Source organism: Rousettus aegyptiacus, unplaced genomic scaffold (genome assembly GCF_014176215.1).
Source record: "Rousettus aegyptiacus isolate mRouAeg1 unplaced genomic scaffold, mRouAeg1.p scaffold_m13_p_8, whole genome shotgun sequence".
NCBI lineage: Eukaryota > Metazoa > Chordata > Mammalia > Chiroptera > Pteropodidae > Rousettus > Rousettus aegyptiacus.
The window spans coordinates 55,203,672-55,223,934 of record NW_023416311.1 but is presented as its reverse complement, the minus strand read 5'-3'; the positions used below and the strand labels follow the sequence as shown (position 1 = coordinate 55,223,934).

At 36.2% G+C, this 20,263-nt stretch overlaps 1 protein-coding gene across 5 annotated transcripts in view; it reads right to left on the bottom strand.

Moving 5' to 3' along the window:
- MCTP1 (multiple C2 and transmembrane domain containing 1) overlaps positions 1-20,263 on the bottom strand; it is a 432,111-nt gene that overhangs the window by 392,567 nt on the left and 19,281 nt on the right. The gene's annotated exons all lie outside the window — the stretch shown is intronic.

The following is a 20,263-nucleotide window of genomic DNA, read 5'->3' as shown; positions in this document are numbered from 1 at the left end:
TGATGGAGGAAACCATGTGACAAGGACCCAAGAGCAGCCTTTAGGGGCTGAGAAGGATCCTTAGTCAACAGCTATGTGGCAAGACAAAGGGGGCCTCAGTCCTACAACCACAAGGAAGTAAATTCTACCAACAACTGGAGGGAGCTTGGAAGCAAATTGTTACCTAGAGCCTTTAGCTAAGAGCCCAGCCCAGTTGACATCTTCATTTCAACCTTTTGCGACCCTAAGTAGAGAATCCAATTAAACCCACCCAAACTACTTCTGACTACAGAACTGCAAAGTAATAAATAGGCATTGTTTTATGCTGCTAAGTATAACTTATTATGTATAATTTGGTAATTTGTTATGCGGCAATAAAAAACAAATATATCTTCTGAATCAACATCTCTGGAAAGTATGCCTAGAATGTACATGTTTAAAAAGCTCCTAATTTTTATAAACAGTTAAGGCCAATTGAACTAGAAGCAAATAATCACAGAAATGAATTAGATTATACTTTAGAACTTGTCTCTCAAACCTTAAGAGGCCATACCTATTTACAACAATTTGAATGCAGTTCATATTTAAATCCTTGTTGATAACATTTCTCCTTAGCAACATGACAAAGGAAACTCTGAAGGTCACTTAGTCCATTCCCCGGCCTCCAAGCAAGGCTGATTTATGTTGTAGTAAAAATCCATCCATTCCATTTTCCAAAAATCTTTAGTAAATAAATATGCTCACCCCCAATAAGATCCAATGTACAATACCACTTTCTTGTCTGCACATTCTTTGTTTAAAGACATTCTAAATTATTTTTAATGTCATTTAAATAAACAACTCTTTTCAGATCTTGAAAAAAACAGTTAAACTAGCCATCTTCCTTCTATGTTACATCCTTTATTTCCTATGAGGTCCCCTGAGTAAGAATGTGCCCATTCCTAGGAGATCAATTATGACTATATATAGCTTCTGCTGATAATTGGATAAAAGGTGGGCATGCAAACTATTTCTGACCAAAAGACCTTAAATAAAGCCTGCTGGATGATCATGGAAAGGATTTTCCTCCTTGGTGAAAAGGGAGATGCATAAAGACATTCTCCACTTGTTCCCTGCTAAAAATCAATCAATCAATCTCTTTCTCTCTCTCTCTCTCTCTCTCTCTCACACACACACACACACACACACACACACACACACGCGTGCGCGTGCATATACAGATGCCAAAACATGGTGATCACATCAAAATCCTTTGCCCAACCTATGCTCTGAATCGGCCTCAGAGAGGGTGAACCACATGTGCATATAATGCATCCAGAAACAGAAGATAATCAGAACTTCTGAAATCATCCTGTGACCATGAAAAAAAGACTTCACTGACATCCTAATGGATCCAGAAGGAAAATAAGAAGATCACCTCAGTCTTGGAGACACTGCTGAGCTGCCAAACTGACCCTGGAACCTCAAAACTCCCCATTAAGTGAGATTTATGAGGGGCTTCATACTGAAGCCACTTTTTGTTAGGTGTTCTGATTCTTTCTCGTAACCTCGCAGTCTAAGCCACTTTTGTATCAGCCAACATCCCTAGAAAGTACGTAGGAATGCTGAGTATGTACTAATTATCTAGAGTCCCTCTTTTTTGACCTGATTCTTGAACCAGTAATCCCCCAATCCTCTAAGATCAGCAAGGTGGCACTCTGCCAGGTGACACATTCATACACAGTCTAGAAGAGATGGTGGCTGCTATTTCGCCACCCCTTAACCTTTTCCCAGAACCATCAGGCACTATTACTAAGCCACGACTGAACTTCCCCAAAAACACTTGCTGAAGGTAACTTCAAAATAGGCTGATAGGGACACAGCAAGTTGCAGAAAGCTTGGACTCCACCCAGAAGAAAATCACTGGTAGGATGGAGTGCAAACCCTTGAGTGAAGGAACTGCTTCGGTTCTTGTAGGCATGATGGAGGTAAGGAGCTCAACAGCTACGTCCCTTGTCGGCTGTCCTCTGCCTACCCAGGGAGCTTCTTTGACAAGAAGGTGTAGCTGCAATCTCATAGCAAGGAAACCAAGTTTCCAAGGAAGAAAGATATTCATTGCACTTTATTTTCTTGGCAAATTGCAGTGAATACAAAAGCAGAAAAATCAAAATGTTAAGTACATAGTAAATATTCACTTTATTTCATAAATAAAACGTAATGTGAAAATTTTTAACTATACTTGGTATTTCCTTTAGAAAATTAACATTTTCCTGGTCTCGGCCTCTTCTCTTGATTTACTCTGTGAAACATTTAGGAGGATTTATAGAGATTAAAAGGAAGGTGGACAGTGAAAGGCAGCGTCAAGCCCACTGGCAAATGGCAAACGGCCTAAGAAAGTGGCATTTACCACGGCGACACTGCCATAATCCAGAACCTTGTTCTCAACTCTGCCAGCTGAGAACCTGATTCTTCTGGCACACCACCCTTGCAGATGCTGAGCTACTGTCATAAGCCTGACACCTGAATCTGAATACTCATATTGATATGACCAGTATATTCTCTGCAATAGGCAAACATATGAAAGGTCAAGTCATAAACCACATGCAGCTGAATAAGGATGAAACCAAAACAAGGAGAATTCATTGATGATTCACAATTTTAGAGGTATAAGCATTCTTCACCGTGGTGGGGAAGTCACAAGAAATAAAGTTTCCTGTCAGCCTTCTTAAGTGGTTTTTGGCCAGGCCCCTCTGAAGTTTATTTCTCAGATTCTCTTCTCTATGTAGGATTCAGTCTGAGTAATTGACTCCCTTCTAATTGGCATATTATTTATCTTTAAATGTGTTAATTCTCCAATTAATTTATAGTTAAGTTTTACCAAATCTGGGAGGACCGTTCTGATATTTCCACTTCTTAGCTTTATGTTGACTTTATATTTTTACCTGGGGGCCAACACTGTCTCCAAGTTTTTGCATAATGCCTCACTGTTACCCCCTGGATGCCTCCTAAACATCACAAAAAATTATGCACATGCCAAACTGATGTAGCACTCATGTCATAATTCCTTCACTTAATTCATGCTGCAGCACCAGCCTCAGAGAAGTTGCACCACACGTGCATATAACACACACAGGAAAGGAACCACAATCACAATCTTTGTAAGAGAGCATGCAACAAGGAATCTTGCAACCGTCCATGACCACTATTTCCCTGACACTCACCCCTGTATCCTTTCCAATTAGTTCTTAAAAATTAGTCCCCTTGCCACCCCAACTATGTTAGTCATATAATTCCTGAACTATTGCTGACCTCTCAGTCCTCCCTACCCCATCTCTCCTCCATACTGCCATCAGCATACACAGGCAAGCACACCGCAAATGCACATGCACATGCTGAACGTCTTGCTTGGTATAATCTCAGTTCCCTTGTATTCTCTGGGAGAAAGATTAGTGCAGCCTATTTTATTTCAGTCTACATGCAGCAATGACAAGAATTTTCATTGTTTAGGGCATTTACAAAAGCTTTTTGGCTGTGATGACACAAGCACTTGGGGATCTAAATGTACATTCCTGCCACCGACAAAACAAAACAAAACAAAAAAAAAACAGGTTTCCTCAAAAGAGGGAGAAAAAAATTTTGTCTCAAAGTCTCATTGTTATACAAACATAAAATCTGGGTTTCTAAAAGGAACTTTAAAAAGGCCATTGAGCCCTCCAGTGGCAAAATTACGAAAATGTTATGATGTACATCCAAGCACATTCCATTTTCAGGAAATATCTCTTTCGGGTCATGCCCATAACCGAAAAGTCCTCTGAAATTTATTTACTGTGTTTTGAGGTTTATTTATTTTCACAGCTGCAGGTTTCAATAAAGAGTTTAATTAAAAGCGTTGTCACAAGACATATCTGGTGAGTCTAATTCTAGGATTGAATTATAAAACCTGTGAAAATCACACATAAGATACAAACAGTAATCACTCCTAGAGATCTCTAATCAAAGACTGAATGTCTTCATTCAGAGACTATCTGGCTTGGGTTAAAGATGTTCAATAAATTTGCCAATTATTTTCCCTCGCCATAGACATTTTCCTACACTTAGTTACATAGACTCTTGGGTACATATTTACAATTCCCTTCTTTGCTCTTCTAATTTTAAAGGACTAAGGAGATAAAGGCAAAGAGTACCTGCTCTCAGTGGTTGGTCAAGAGAGATGACCTCTCCTATGAGGTTCCTGACATTTGAATATACCACCCTATCTCTCTCACTGCAGTCACCAAAAGCTCAGTTTATTGAATATTTTGGTCACAGGTTTAGAGTCTTTTTTCCACTTCATTATTTCATCCATTCGATCACATATTTACTCATTCACAAGTCATCCAGCAAGTATTTATTAGATGTCATAAGTTTCTGTCCTCATGAAGTATAGATTTTTCAAGGAGTGAAGACTTCAAGGGGTGTTGACTCATTTAATCATATATTTACAATTAAACTACAAGAAGGAAAATAGCTAGGAGCCTTGAGAATATGTAACAGTGAGAACCTATTGTAGTCTGAGAGATGGTCATGGAAGACCTCTTTTTTGAAAAAGCAGTGTTTAAAAAGAGATCTGAAAGACAGGAGAAGTTAGTTAGGCAAGGGGAAAGGCATTTCATAAGATCCGCATCTGTAAAAGTCCTGCGGTGGGATGGGGGCACATACGCTATGGGCCCAGGTTCCAGCAGGAGATAAAGCCAGAATCTCTCCAGGAATTCCAGACCATCAGCCTCCTTTGGTCTTTGCTTACACTGTTGTCTATACCCCTAGTCTATTCCCAACCTAACAGCCATAGCGATTCTTTTAATCTAAGTCACATCCTGTTATTACTTTGTTAAAAATCTTCCAACACTTGGCATGTCATACAGAGGAATAGTCAAAAGTGTTCACAAAATCTATAAAGCCCTCTCTAATCTGGCCCCATGTTAGCTCTATGATCTCTCCTCCTTCCACTCCCCACCTCACTCTCCCACCCCAGCCACTAAGGCCTCCTCCATCCTCCTAGTTCACCCCAGATATACACCGAAGTCAGAGCCTTTGCCCTGGCTGTTCCCTCTGGCCTGCACATTTGGCCAAAGCTGACGCTGAAGTCAATTTCCCCATAACACGATGAATTTATGGACTGTGAGAATAATAGACATGTTAATTTCTGTTAGAATAATTATAGTTTCATGTAAAACTTATTTTATATTTTTTTATCAACCCTAACAGTCACTATACTGCTCCTACAGTTAACATGCCACAACTGCTTTACTAAACTGATGCTATGCTCACTTTCAATAGAAATTGGTTGAGATTTTGAGGTACATCACTTTTTCTACCCTTTCTTTCACACTTTGTATTTTATTTATTATGTCTAACTAAAAAAGATTTCTCATAGATGCTATTATACATTGTGTAATTTTTCTTCCTCAAAAATTTTTGAGTCCTAAAGTTTCTACAAAATTTGAATTCTATAGATTATGACTCATCTATATTCTTCTTCCATGCATTGTTATGTACATTTTTATAATATACATGTAAATTTTATAGTTTTATAAACATTTATTTGTTGAAAATAATGTTCTTCATAAAGTTATCTAGTTAATGCAACATCTCAGTCTTTGTGTTATTTGTCCATCTAATCCTCTATTTATTTAATTATTCGGAATTCAAAAACATTTAACATAAAAAGCACATAAGGCTATTATCAATTAAGGTTAAATGTACAATACTCACTCATGTTTAAAAGTTAACCTTCAGACATTAACCTTAAATTGAATTCCATACCTTGCATATATAAGAGATGTTGTATAGGTTCAACATGACGTTAACAAGTTCAGGGATGAAATGTTAAGATGGGTATTTGCTCTTGTGCTATCCAAAGGCTGAGACCTGATAGCAGGTCCAGGCTAGAGACCTTCATTAGCTGCATATACCTAAGCAGATTCAAACTTGGTCATACACATTGAGGTCTTAGCAGCAGACCATTTGGGGTTTAATCAAAACAACCATCTACCTTAGTTAGGAATCATTCTCAACGTTCTTTTAATATCTACATTTCTTTTCATACTTATAGCATATATTCTAACCAATTAAATCCTAGTATTTCCTTTTTTGCTGTCCATTAACATACATACACATTATTTTCATATTAATTAATTAAGAGCACATATTAGAAAACATCCTAGTAGGATATTTTAGACTATAAATATTAGTTATCATATTTTATTCTCAACCAACCATATATTCCAATATTTTTCTCTTTTTTTGACATTTCATTCTTCAATACAGATTCTGGATGAGTTTTCACAAATCCAAGGAGATGCTACCTATGGTGTAATACTACACACTTTTAAATGGTCAAAATATTTAACAGTTGTAAAAAAATCAAAATGGTTATATGTATTTCAATGAATTGTAAAAGTTTAAAGAATATTTTCACAATCACACCTCAAGGGAGAATTTAAATTTTTTCATACCATCTTTCAGTTTTTAATTTATCTATTTTTACTAAACTTTATTTAAAGTACATACTATATATAAGGTGCTGCTCAAGGCACTGTCATAAATTAAGAAAAACAAATTAATTAGCCAGATATCTACTACATATTACTACCCATATTTAGTAAGCTCTATTCCATGTGGCAATTGTGCCTAAAAATGTTCACATCAGTCTTTCTAAACAAGTAAAGCTCATTCTCATGTCTCAATATGGTAACTGCTTTGCAAGACCATGTGATATTTGCAACTCATCTTCTCACAGTCTCCAAAATAAGGACAATGCCATTATTTTTAGAATATTAAGGAGACTGCAAAGGAAGATAACTTTACAACCCACTTCCTCATTTCTTTATGCCACAGCAGGCTGAAAAACACGTAGAATGAGAGATTTCTGTGAATCTATAACAGTCAGAAATCTTAAAAATAGATTTGGGTGATCTGACATATGAGGCCTACACTACACCTAGGGCATCACTCTACTCAAATTTGCACAATCCCAATCACTATTTTAAAGGGAAAAAAGCATCTCAAAGAATACACGATTCTTGCATTAGGCCATCAGCAATTTCATAACATTGATACTTCTTTTTGATTTACCCAAAGTTCCTCATAACACAGAGCCCTCACCAACTTCTGAAGTTACTGTCCCCCAATTTAAATTCCTTAGAAAATTAAAATCCTTCAGATTTTAGCAGCTGTAAAACTCCATTTGCACCGGCATTATAGTCTATTTCTACCTAGCAGCAACATTCACGGAACACCTACATGCTATTGTATAGAAATGAGTCATTTCCTCTTCTGGAGGAGATTTAAAGCACAACTCTGCAAAGCAAAATAGTCTGAAGAGTGAAAAAGTTACATACTTGCCAAAAAAGGAAATACTGAACCATAGTCTCTCACTGGGTAAAAATAGATAGAAAAAAATAAAAACATATATCAAGTACAGAGTTTAATGAACATCAATAATGTTATGAATCAAAATGCCTATTGGAAGGTTTAGTAAGAAAAAAAAGTTCTCAGAAAAATGTGTAATATTTCATTCTGATGAAAATAGCCTTTATTCATTTAAAACACAACTCTAATAACCCTAATAGTAGCAGGTGAATGGAAGAACAAATTAAAGCATATCTGTACAATGGAGATACTCAGCAATAAAGAGGAACAAACTATTAATATCTGCAACAACATAAATAAATCTCAAAATCATTAGGCTAAGAAAATCTAGGCTCCCTAAAATATATATACTATATAATCTCACGTAAAATTCTAGAAAATGCAAACTAAATCCACAATGACATCCATTAGATCAATGCTGGCCCACAGAAGGGAATGGAGGGAGGGAGGGATTAAAAAGTGTCACAAGAAAACTTTCTGGGTCCATGGAAATGTTTGTTTTGTTTTGTTTTGTTTTGTTTTTTTAATCTAGATTGCAATGAAGATATTGCAGGTATATACGTATTTCAAAACTCATCAAATTGTACACATTTAACATGTGAAATTTGTGTGACAATTATTCTGCAATAAAGCTGCCTTTAAAAAATAAAGCACCTACTCATAAAATGCCATTCCCCCAAAGAAATCATTAACGTTACTGTCAAAATTAAAACTTTCAGGGGTGCTGATTCAATATGGCGACATAAGAAGATCCTGAACTCACCTCCTCCAAGACACACACCAAATCTACAACTACATAGGGAAAAATTTCCTCGGGGTATGGGGGAAACAACTAAAAATTGGCTAAGTGACTCCCACACATCAGGCAGATGAGAGAAGGCCCAGAATGAATAGGTTAGGTGAGGCTGGGACACAATATGGCCATAAATTATGAGAACAAGGGAAATTACTTTGTTAGACATTTACCTCTTGATGATGTAGTAATGAAGAACCATGAAAATAACGGATAAATTAAGTTCATAGAAAATACCCAGTGGTAAAAGAAAGATAAGACTGGTTTAAACGGAAAAAGAAAGGAGCAACTATAAAAGGGGGCTAGAGGGAGAGAGGCTGTTTTCAAGCCCAGAGCAACTGGTGGCATACATCTGTGGACCAGAAAAGATGGGAACTATGAAGTGAGTCCAGGATTAGGTTTTACCGGGGCATCACTTTACATATTTTTAGTCGTTTAATCCCCATAATAATCCTAGTAACAGTAGTAGTAAATAACACTATTATCTACAATTAACAGATTAGGAATGAGAGGTGCAAAAATATTCAGAAACTTGCCCCAAATCACATATCTAGTAAATATTGGGGAATATAATTAAAAGACAAAATTTTCCCAACATAGAAAACCTCTCCACAAAGTTAGAAGAGAAAGAAGTTTCATTATTGAATAAGCATCAAATCAGAATGTGATGTGCATCAGAGGTAATTCACTCAGAGGTTGCAAAGACAGAAAGAAATCTCACCCTTTTTATAGCCAAGCAGATACAGCCTATTAAATACGTGTTTGCAACACAAACAATAACTAGGCCTCAAGTAAGATCTGATGCACTGTTTGTCATGCATGTTCATCTTAAATTCACCTGGTAATCAGGGTGATCATCCATGTTAGCTAACTGGCTTTATCCAAAGGAAAAAATAAATATCTCAGCCTTTATGACAGAAGGTAGTTTCAGGGCCTCGTACAAACCTATATGTTAGGCGCCTTTCCTCCCATAGAAACTGAGAGATAGGGGTGCTATCTTCCTTGATGATTACATGTCAAAGAGGTGGTTCCTAAGGCCTTTGAGAAAGTCATTCCTGGGTCTTAAAGCTGTTAAGAGCCTAATAATAGTGTTTTAAAAGTTTTACTCACATTTCAAAAAGACAGAGAAATAACTTACAATGACAAGTTTTCTAAAGTAAATGCTCTATGAAAAGGAAAGAGGTAGAAGTCCCTCCCCTTATTTTTAAGGAGAATTAAACCTCTAATTTTTCATTTGTATTTTCCCTTACATAAATAGCAAACTGGGATCTGAACCTACATGGTTTGGGTCTAGTATCTGCACTTTTACAATTCTATTTCTTAGGAGCTCCATTTCTATATATATATACATGTATACACATATACACACACATTTCTAATCCTCACTTTTTTCTGCCTTTAGTTGACAAAACATAGATGTGAGAATGGAGCTAAAAATCATAACTACTAGACTCCATACTAGCAATAGCACAGATTTAATTCCCAAAGATAAAACAGTGTAGCAAATACAGCTAAAACTATGAATAAATTGGCAACCTGCCCATCTAATGATACATTAATCTGGTAGAACAGAGGAATAAGGTCATTTATGTACATTCCACATGACTATATTTAAAAACAGTTCTTTACCATGTAGCAGTTCTGACTAACACGTAGATCATTCATTTAAGGAAAAAAATACCCAAGAGGTCAAAGAGTTTAAAAAAATAAATAAAACTATCTCATGACCCAGCAATTCTACCTCTGGGTATTTATCTGAAGAAACTCAAAATACTAATTCGAAAAGATATATGTACCCCTATGTTTGTTGCAGTGCTATTCACAACAGCTAAGATATGGAAGCAACCTTAATGCCCATCAACAGACAACTGAATAAAGGAGAAGCAGTACATATATACAATGGAATATTACTCAGCCATAAAAAAGAACAAAATTTACCATTTGGGACAACGTGAATGGTAATACCTAGAGGGTATTATGCTAAATAAAATAAGTCAAACTGAGAAAGACAAATACCACATGATCTCACTTATATATGGAATCTAAAGACTAAAATAAACAAACACACAAAACAAAATCAGATTCATAGATATAGAGAACAAACTGATGGCTGTCAGATGGTTAGGGGGGCTGGGTGAAAAGGTGAAAGAATTAGAAATACGAATTAGTCAAGGAGATGTAAAGTACAGTATAGGGAATATAGTCAATAATATTGTAATAACTGGATAGTGCCATGTGGGTACTAGACTAATCAGAGATCATCTTGTAAATTATATAGATGTCTAATCATTATTCCATACACCTGAAACTAATATAAAATAATATTAATAATATTGACTGTCAAGAGTAATCGAAAATAAATTTTTTACAAATACTTAGTACATTTGAAAAATTATATCAGTAGCTAGTACAATAAATATGGCAGATTATAAGGTAACTAGTAGAATATACAAAAGACCAAGATGAGAGTGAGAACACAAAAGAGAAATTTTTTTAAATTCCACGTATATAAAAAACTTTATTTCTAAGCTATCCTTTATTATTTTTATTTACGCTACAAGAATTTTTATCAGCATACTGTACAAGATAATTGCCAGGGAATGGGACAAGAATTTTCCTGTTATAATCCTAGGAGTTCCTCTGACCACAATAAGTTTAATAACTACATTCAAAACAACAAAAAAGGACAAAGCATAACATGTACTAGCTCAAATTTAACAGAAAAGTTACCAAGATGCAATGAAACAATGTACTGCAAACACAGATGTTGTATGAAGTATCCTCCTATATTAACCTTCCATAACAAACCTCTGTCTTTGCCTTTTCCCAATGAAAATACATAAAAAGAGTTACTAAAGAAAGAAACAAACTGACACATCCTTTTATAGCCACAGGACACATCAGTCAATTAAAATCAAGGTATATAAGCACTAAGAAAATAATTAATATGTAAATCTAAACTAAATCATACAAAGACAAGACTATTAAAGGTTCTAAAAGAAAACATTTCAATTCATTGTGTATGGAACATTGTGGAGGGGACAAGGTGGGAAGGGTTGAGGAAATTGTAAAGTTGCATAATCCAATATCCTAAGGGCAGACAGTCAATTGTTCAGCTTTCAGTTTCTATGATCGCTCAATATACTTGCAGTCTGGGCTACAAAATACCTATTATCATATTAACTTCTTATTGAACTAGCAAAATAATCTGAGGTTGTTTAATTCAAGTCAGATAATTTTACTGCTGCTGCTAAAAATTCAGTCAATAAAAATGTCAGTGATAGTCTTTCAAACCATACACTACTAAAGTATTTCATTCATAATAGACCAAAAGAGCTTCAAATAATTCCCTTCCCTGTTGAATTCCTAAAAATCAACTTTATATTCAAGATTCTAAATTTTCCACTGATAATATTCTTTTATAAGCTACCTATAAAGTCAATTAGAGATGATGATAATATTGCTAACATTTGTTGTGGGTTTAGTATGTGCCAAGCACTATCTTAAGTACTTTACATGCATTTAATCCTCAAAACAACCCCGTGAGATAATTAGTATAATTATCCCAATTTCTAGATGAGGACATGAAGGAACGGAGTTGTTAAATAACTTACCTAATGTCACACGGCTAGTAAATGGTGGAGCCAGAATTCTACCTATGAAAACTGACTCCAGAGCTTACATTTTAACCACAAGCTTAATTGTTAATCAAGCATTGTGTCCTTTCTGATCATCTACAAATAATGCCTTTCATATTTAATCTCAAATAAAATTAACATTGACTTTTCTATATCAGTTATTATGCTGAGTCATGCGGGGCTATAATGAAATGTAGACTATGTCAAGATGCTTAAAATATAATGAGAAAAGACAAAGTAATAACTTAAATTAACATCTTAATTCATTAAAGTTAAAAGGTTAAACTTTAAGACAAATACATTTCAAAAACCACTGTATATATTATGAAGTTAACTATCTATATAGGTGCCATAGAAATTTAGAAGCAGGTCAGAGAACTGCGCTCCATGAGGTCAACTCCAGTCTGACACTTCCACTCACCAGCACTGTGATTTATCTCTAAGTCAGTTAGCTTCTGGGAACATTGTTATACTAATTTAACACTTCAAAATTACATTGATATCGACTTTTTCCAAATGTTGTATTTCAACTCATTAATGTATAATAAAATCACTAAAATGGGTCGAAACCAGCAACTTTATAAAAAAAGGAATGGAATAGAATGGAAAATATCAGAAATTATCATAATAAATTTCTTGAATTTTAAAGTATATTTGTATTCATGGGTATGTGTACAGAAAGTTATATAAAATGTATTTCTTAATATGGGCATAGTCATTCATGAAAGTGTGAAAGCCAGTGTTATATTTCAAATTGATAGGGGTTACTGGACACTACATGACTTAGAAGTTCTCATTCCTACGCAGATCTTTCCAAATAGGAACAAATAGCTTTCTCTACCTGTTAACTCGAGAGGCAACCATGTCTTAACAATAGTATTTTTACTCCCAGTGCTCGCACAGTTTCTGCCATAGAACTAGCCTTTGATAAGTGATGGCGAGTGGAATGCATAAATGGAAACAGAAAAATTTTAGGTAATTAGAATTTACCATAATTCTAAGGAATTAATAGAATTTTGAAAATTTAGGGAAAAGAACAGTGGACATTTTTAGAATCCATTCTTTCATTTCTTGGCCATATGCTAAGGCTGAGAAGGAAAGAGAACAAAAACTTTCTGCTCAGAGGAGGAGGTGAGTAAACTGAATGACACTGCAAAGCCAAGATGGTCCCCCCAGTACACTGATCCCATCCTAGCTCTGTGAATTACGGGAAGGTTACAGGTTCTAGAGCCTGAGGCTGGAAGGATGTGCTGAGGACACTGAAAATAGCCGATGTTAATCCTTTCTTTAGAAAGGATAAAATTAAAGGGTTGTGATTCATGTTTCCTATTTTAAACAAGAGTACAGAGAACAAAGGTTAGACATTTCCTAAAAAGCAGAGGGTCAGAGAACCAGGATTTAAAGACTCAAGCTAATATCCTTAGCATCTAAATTTATCCTGCCTTTAAGGATTAGGACCCAGAACTTCTCAACCATTCTTCCAGAGAAATCAGTGAGTCATCGCCCTCCCTAAGCAATCTGTATATCCCAGCACTGCTCGGGCAGAAGTTCGGTCACAAACCAGCACAAAGGAAGGCAGCTCATCTGTAGCTCAGGGACCTGGTGCCTCATCAGAAGCCTCAGATGCTTCTAAAGGGCTAAACATGGTACTTCATGGAGCTCTTGGTCAAAATCCACAGTCTTGCCATGCGGCACGTAAATGGGCAAAATCCTAGTTTAAATCATCTTATGTCTTTCTTCCTTTGTTTTATTAATTTATTTTTTCATATTTCAAGAAGAAAAAGAAGGGAAGAAGGAAGAAGGAAGGGAGAGGAGAAGGGAGGGAGAGGAGAAGGGAGGGAGGGAAGGAGGGAAGGAAGGAGGGAAGGAGGAAAGGAAAGAAGGAAGGAAGGAAGGAAGGAAGGAAGGAAGGAAGGAAGGAAGGAAGGAAGGAAGGAAGGAAGGAAGATAAATGTGTATTTCTTTCCTGACAGGTATTAGTAAAGTCTACTGAAATGGCCCAGGGAGAGAGCAAAAATTTTATCCTCTCCACCCAGAGCAGAACATGGCACAATATCTGTTCTGGTCCAGGACCTGTCTGTCAATGGAGCTATTCCTTGCACTCCTCTTACTCATCTCAGACTCCTGATGGCTGTCTGTCAGCTGGCATCTGACTGAGTTCAGCCAGTGGGAGGGGAGCTAGAAGGGAGAAACCAGAGTATTTCTTCTCTCACTTTTATGCCTCTGGAGGATGCTCTAGCCAGGGTGGTATGTCTCCCATAGCTCCATTCCTCCATCACCTATAATTCCAATGTGGAACCTTCTTCACTAGCTGACCCCAACCATTGGGCTCCAATCACCTCCAACCTTTGTCCACCCAGCCTAAGGGTAATAGTGACTGCCTGCTCTTGCCAAACTACAGCTTGCCTCCTGATTCCCCATTTGGCTTCCTGGCTTCTCCACCATCTGTGTAGCCAATTCTCCCTTTGCTTTGAATACTCAGAATGGTTTGTGCTTTCCTTACAATGGGTCCTGCCTGATACAACTCTTTAGAAATAGGGCTAAAAGGAGAGAGAGAAAAAAAGGAAACCTGTACACCATTAACTATGATTGTAATAAGGTAATTTCTTTAGTAAAATAAATAACTTCTTTAAAAACGGTCTTTTTCACCCTTCTTCCACTAGTCAAACAACAGTCAGTGTGGCCTGCAGCCTGATAAACATACCATTATGATTATGCAAAATTATCTAAGTGGTACATAATCTTTTTTCCTAATTTAGTAGTCATACATAAATTTTAATGTGTTAAAGCTCTAGCTTTGCCATATTACAGGTATTCTATGTGAAAGTTAGGCCACTGATTTTGGGAAATAGCTGGAATGGCATTAGCTAAGGAAGATGCATAAGGCCTGAACCTCAAATTCTTTCTCACGGGTACAAAAAGTTAACTTTTTTATTTCCTATCCCTCATTATTGCTTAGTCAAATTTAACATGACCTGGGAAAGAAACAAATTGAACAGAGAAAAAAAAAATGCACTCAAAAGGAAAGTTTAGAATTGACTAATTTATAATGTCAAAACCTTGGGGAGTGTTATGTTTATTTATTCATTCATTTCAGTATTCAGTGAGTTCCTCTTATGAGCCAGGTACTATCTGACACACTGTGAATACAACAGTGAGTACAGATCCATACTTTTGTGGAGGAAAAGTAGAAAAGAGATGCAATCAAATAATCTCACTATTACAACATTTGCTATTAAGAAGAGTACAACAAAGCAGAGAACGTAAAAAAGAGAACAAAACTAGGGATCTGACCGAATCTGGAAGACTGGGAATGGCTTCCCCAGGATGAGCTGATAGCCAGCAAGTGAGCAGACATTAACTCAATGTTCCTGAGCAAAAAGAAAAGAGAAAAAGAAAAAAGACACACACACACACACACACACACACACACACAGAGCGTGGCAGGGAAGGTTCTGACGAATAAAAAGCTTTAAATTAAGAACAGTGTGGGCTAGTCGGAGGGGTCAAGAAAAAGTTAAGATGACATGGTGAAGCAGGGCCCAAAACTATGCAGGATTTTTCAGGCTATACTTACGTTGACTTTATATCAGGACATCCTTCACTTTATCTTTTAACTTTAATAGCATTGTTTTATTCCATTGTATTTTGTTTTATAATTAAGTTCGATTCTTGACATGACATTTTTTTACTTAGGGTAATGAAAAAGGTTTTTCATAAATGTATCTAAAGTTTTAAAAATCCATTTGGAAAAAGCTATTAAATAAATATTGCACAAGTGGTAGGTAAATATGGCAGAAAACTTGAATTTGTGAAGTGTAAGAAACCCTGACATAAATAAAACTGTTCTTGAATAATTTCAGTAACAGTAAGGACACTTCATAATTTTGTGGTTGCTAGAAAATTTCTATCATTACATTAACTGTCCTCAAATTCTCCTCAAAACAGATGTTGATAACAGCTTCTGGCTCAACTCCTGGTGTCTACAATAAGAATTTGTGGGACAGAGAAGCATAATAATTATGAGTAATATTAACAAAATCTACCTCATTTTACTTTTAAAAAATAATGTTAATGTTAAAAACACTCTTTTTTTCTAATTGCAAGGTATATGATTCATGATCTAGAACTTGAGGGGTGAATTATAAACAAAAATCACACAACATTTTGATAAGTGAACTGCTGACATTTAGCATTTTTTCATTTTCTCTGAACTTATATCTTTTATATGCACACAATTCATATCACTTTTTAACAAATTTTGTGTTTTTAAAATTTCAGATTATAATAAACACTGTTCTAGGCTATTAAAAATGTTCCCCAATAGTAATAAGTACATCTAGTTCTCAGCTCTTAGTTTCTAATATCAGTTTCAAGTAAAAGGAACTAGGGATTCTTAGAGAAATGGCTATTTCTAGGACTAGGACAGAAAACATACAAGATGAGACTAGAGTTTCTTACAGCAAGAAAGTAAGTAAGTGCTCAAGCAAACTCACACACACAATGATGAGAGTATGTCAAAGGGACACAGGGGTCAAACGACAGAGCCCCCAGGTGCCCAAGCTGGAACAACCAGAGCAAAAAAGTAAATTAGTACTGAGTTATAACCCAAAGTATGTAAGTGTCCATGAGTCCACACTGATATAAATAAGTGACTGCACAAATAATGTGGGAGAGCAGACAAATCTCCCATGATTAATTTCTAATAATATATGGAAAAGACTCCATCCTCAAAGAAGTGGAACATAACTTCCCACTCCTTAAGTGAAAGTTGTACATAATGACATCCTTCCACAGAGTACATTGCATGTGGTGGGGAAAGGATAACTTTATAGAGGAGAAGCCTGAGAAACAGTACCTCAGTCAAGTGGTCAAGGTGAACATGAACCATGATAAATCATGTTATAGTATGTACCCTTGATATAATGCAAATGGCACTTTATCTCTGTGTTCTTTCTCCCCAAAACCCATTACCCCAGTCTAATCCAGAGAAAAACATCAAACAAATCCCAACTGAGAAACATTCTACAAAACATCTAGCCAGTACTCCTCAAACCTACAAAATCATCAAAATTAGGCAAAGTCTGAGAAACTGCCATAGCCAATAGGAGCTTAAAGAGATATGACAAAATGTAATTTGATGTCCTGAATGGGATCTCTGGTCAGAAAACTGACATTAGGTAAAAACTAAGGTAATCTGAATAAAGTATAAACTTTAAGTTAATAATGTACCTATGCCAATTCATCAATTGAAACAAATGTACCATGTTTATGTAAGATGTTAATAATTGAGGAAATTGGGTGCTGAATTCATGAGAACTCTGTACTACATGTGCAAATTTTCTGTATATCTAAAACTGTTCTAAAAATAAAGTTTATTTAAAAATGCATACCAAGAAAAATGTTTGAAAACATTTTCAATTACTACATAATAACCCAGTTTTTAATAATTATTTAAGCATTTTCTTATTGTTGAAATTTTGAGCCACTGCAAATTTTGCACTGTTAAAATCTGAGCCATTGCAAATTTTTCATTGCAAAATAACATTGATGAACATATATGTTTGGTTCATACCTTTGATGATGCTCTAACAACAGATTCCTAGTTCATTCTACCTTTTTAAAAAGTCAAAAGAACACTTACCAACAGTAGTTCTAACTGCAACAATAACCAAAAGCATTGGAAGTCCCATTAGACTGTGCAACTTAACTGAAGTTTCATTCCTCTAAACAGTAAGGAAAATACCCAGAATTTGTATTCACCTACCAGACTTATTTACTTATTTATGTATCCATTCAATAAACCTCTGAGTAGCTGTTATGCACTAGGCAAATATACTATTAGGAAAATCATTTTAAGCCTTTTAAGACCTTATACTCTGATACATGCTACAGGACTACTTTATAGAATTCTTATATCTGACAGCGAAAGACCAATTCCAGATCCTTGCAATGATGACATAGTATATGAATAGTGTTAGGCAATTTTATACAAATTTTTGGAGCACCTGAATCTCCAGGCCACAGTGTGATTTTTGTAGCTAACAAAGATTCCTGCTACATGAGCAGTTGGTGATTTTTAAGAACACTTATTTAAAATACTAAGTTTTTAAATCTATAATTAATGATTTTTTGGTAGTATTTTCAATCTGCTTTTCACTGCCCTCTGGTGCCCCCTAACGCCCATCTCCTCTGGCACTTCTATGAATTCTTCATCCTCCCATGTTATTTTAAGCCTGGGTGTGACCGCCAACAAAACTTCCCTTGATTGTCTTCATGTGTCACCAAGCTCTTCAAAACTGTTGACATTGTTTCCATGACATCCAATCATTTCTTCCTAAAATGCAGAGATTACTTCAAGAAATTCAACAATGATGTCTTTCAGTCTGAGTTCCTTGGAAATGTCCTCTGCGATAGACAGCTGCATGTAGATGATTTAGGGGGTGAAGTGGGTGCCTCAGGACACACATCTGTAAGGAAGCGAGGGGGACAAGACTAGACACAGGGAGAAATTGACCTACAACATAATTCCATCAGTGGTGTGCATGATCCTACAGTGAGCCCTGGAGCTGGGACTATAGAGGTGACCCAAATTGAGCCAAAAGGGCTCGATTTTAAATCCCTTCCTCAAGCATCATTGTCTCCTAGCATCCCCTTGGAGTGTGACAGCCGTGTAGAGGAAGTTTTCTGGTCCAAGGGCAAGTCCCAGTGAGAGACACTATGTGAAACATTATGGTCTATCACCCAAACAGCTGGAGGATAGCCAAATCACCAGACAGGCGGATCTGGTGAAGTAGCCAAGTTCACACTACAAGTCTGTCCTCTGTTAGACTTTGCCTGCTCATTGACTCTCACAGTGGATCTTGCATTATGAAGATCAAGTTCTTAAAAATTAAATCTATAATTAATACACTTTTTAATCAAAGAGACTTCTGAGAGCACATAGTTCACTTCAGATGTGAAACGGTTAAGGAAAGTATGTACTCCTACAGGCAACTTCACCATAGTGCCTAGATAGACATTCTGTAAATACCTTTAAAAGACACCGAAAGCATCATTATTCTTAAGCATTACACGCATGTTTAGGAAGTAACAGGAAACAACACATGAAAACTGAAACAAATAATGTAAAAGGATCAGCAATTAAACAAAGATGCCTAAATCAGTTCCTAGCACAAAAATTTGGAGGGCCCTGTAGATGGCTGTGCTTAGAAAGATTAGAAATCACATTAGAAGATTTATATTTGAGAAACAGATTATTTAACCTTAAAAATAAAATCTCAGTAGATGTAATTGTAACAATGTGGGATAGTCTCGGGAGAATAAAACGTCTCTAATTCAAAAAGTTATGATTTTGTGAACAAAAGTTTGTATTCAACTTTTTTATGTTCAGTTCACCTGTTTTTTTCGGACTTTATGTAATTGTCTGGGTCTGGCAATTTCAAGCACATTACCTAAATCCTTTCTTTAAAAACAGAGTTTTGGATTTAAAAGTTTACTATTGTTCAGATATCAAGAAATTAATAAAAAGATGTTAAATATTTTTTTAAATGTATGGCTAATCAGCATCTTAAGATATTTTTTAAATAAAATGGCCACACTATTCAACACCAGAAAATGAAAAGATAAAGTTCATTTATGTCATACCATATCATTTGTCCCTAATTATTCACCTAGTACTTTATTTTTTTCTTTATTTGAGGATAGTGCTGCGAGGAAGTGGAGCTCAGTACATAGGAGGCCAGTTTGGGAATGGATCATTTTGAGGACAGAAGGCTAGAATGCTCGGGGAGGCTTTCTACAGGAGATGATGCCTGTACTGACGCTCCAAAAGATTGGGAGAATTTACCAGAATGTGTGCACTCCTGCAGAGGGAACTATGGGAAACTGAGAAACTTGTCTTCAAGGTGGAAGGCAAAAGTGATGCTATTAAACTTCCAGGAGGTTAGGAAAGATGTCTGGGGGTGAACCAAAGAAGACTCGTGGGGACTAAGTGGAAGGAAGGGAGTGTGATCAAATGGCCCGGAGGGATATTGAAGTGAAATGCCTATGGATGTGCATGTCAACAAAGTACAACTTCTGGGGCCTGGAAGGACAATCTGGGGGGATGACGAGCCGGTGAGGGTCCACCCAAGCACTTTTGCACATGTGTATGTTTATGTGTGTACATAGAAACATAAGTATTCATACGTTTAAGGCAATGTAACCTATTCTGCATCAAGTTGGGAGGGAAAATATGGGGTGATATTAGTAGTCGTTACTTGTATTTGAATGCTCCTGCTGGAAATCCCACTCTTCCCCTGTATCTTGCAGTGGTCTTCTGAATTATTTCTGGGAGGTTCTAAGGGATTTCTCAGATGAACTCAGTAACTACTGTTTTCTTTACTTTCCAAACTGCAGCCTTATAATGACATTCACTCTGGAGGCCTCCACACCTTTGCACGTGCCTCACTTTCACTGCCAG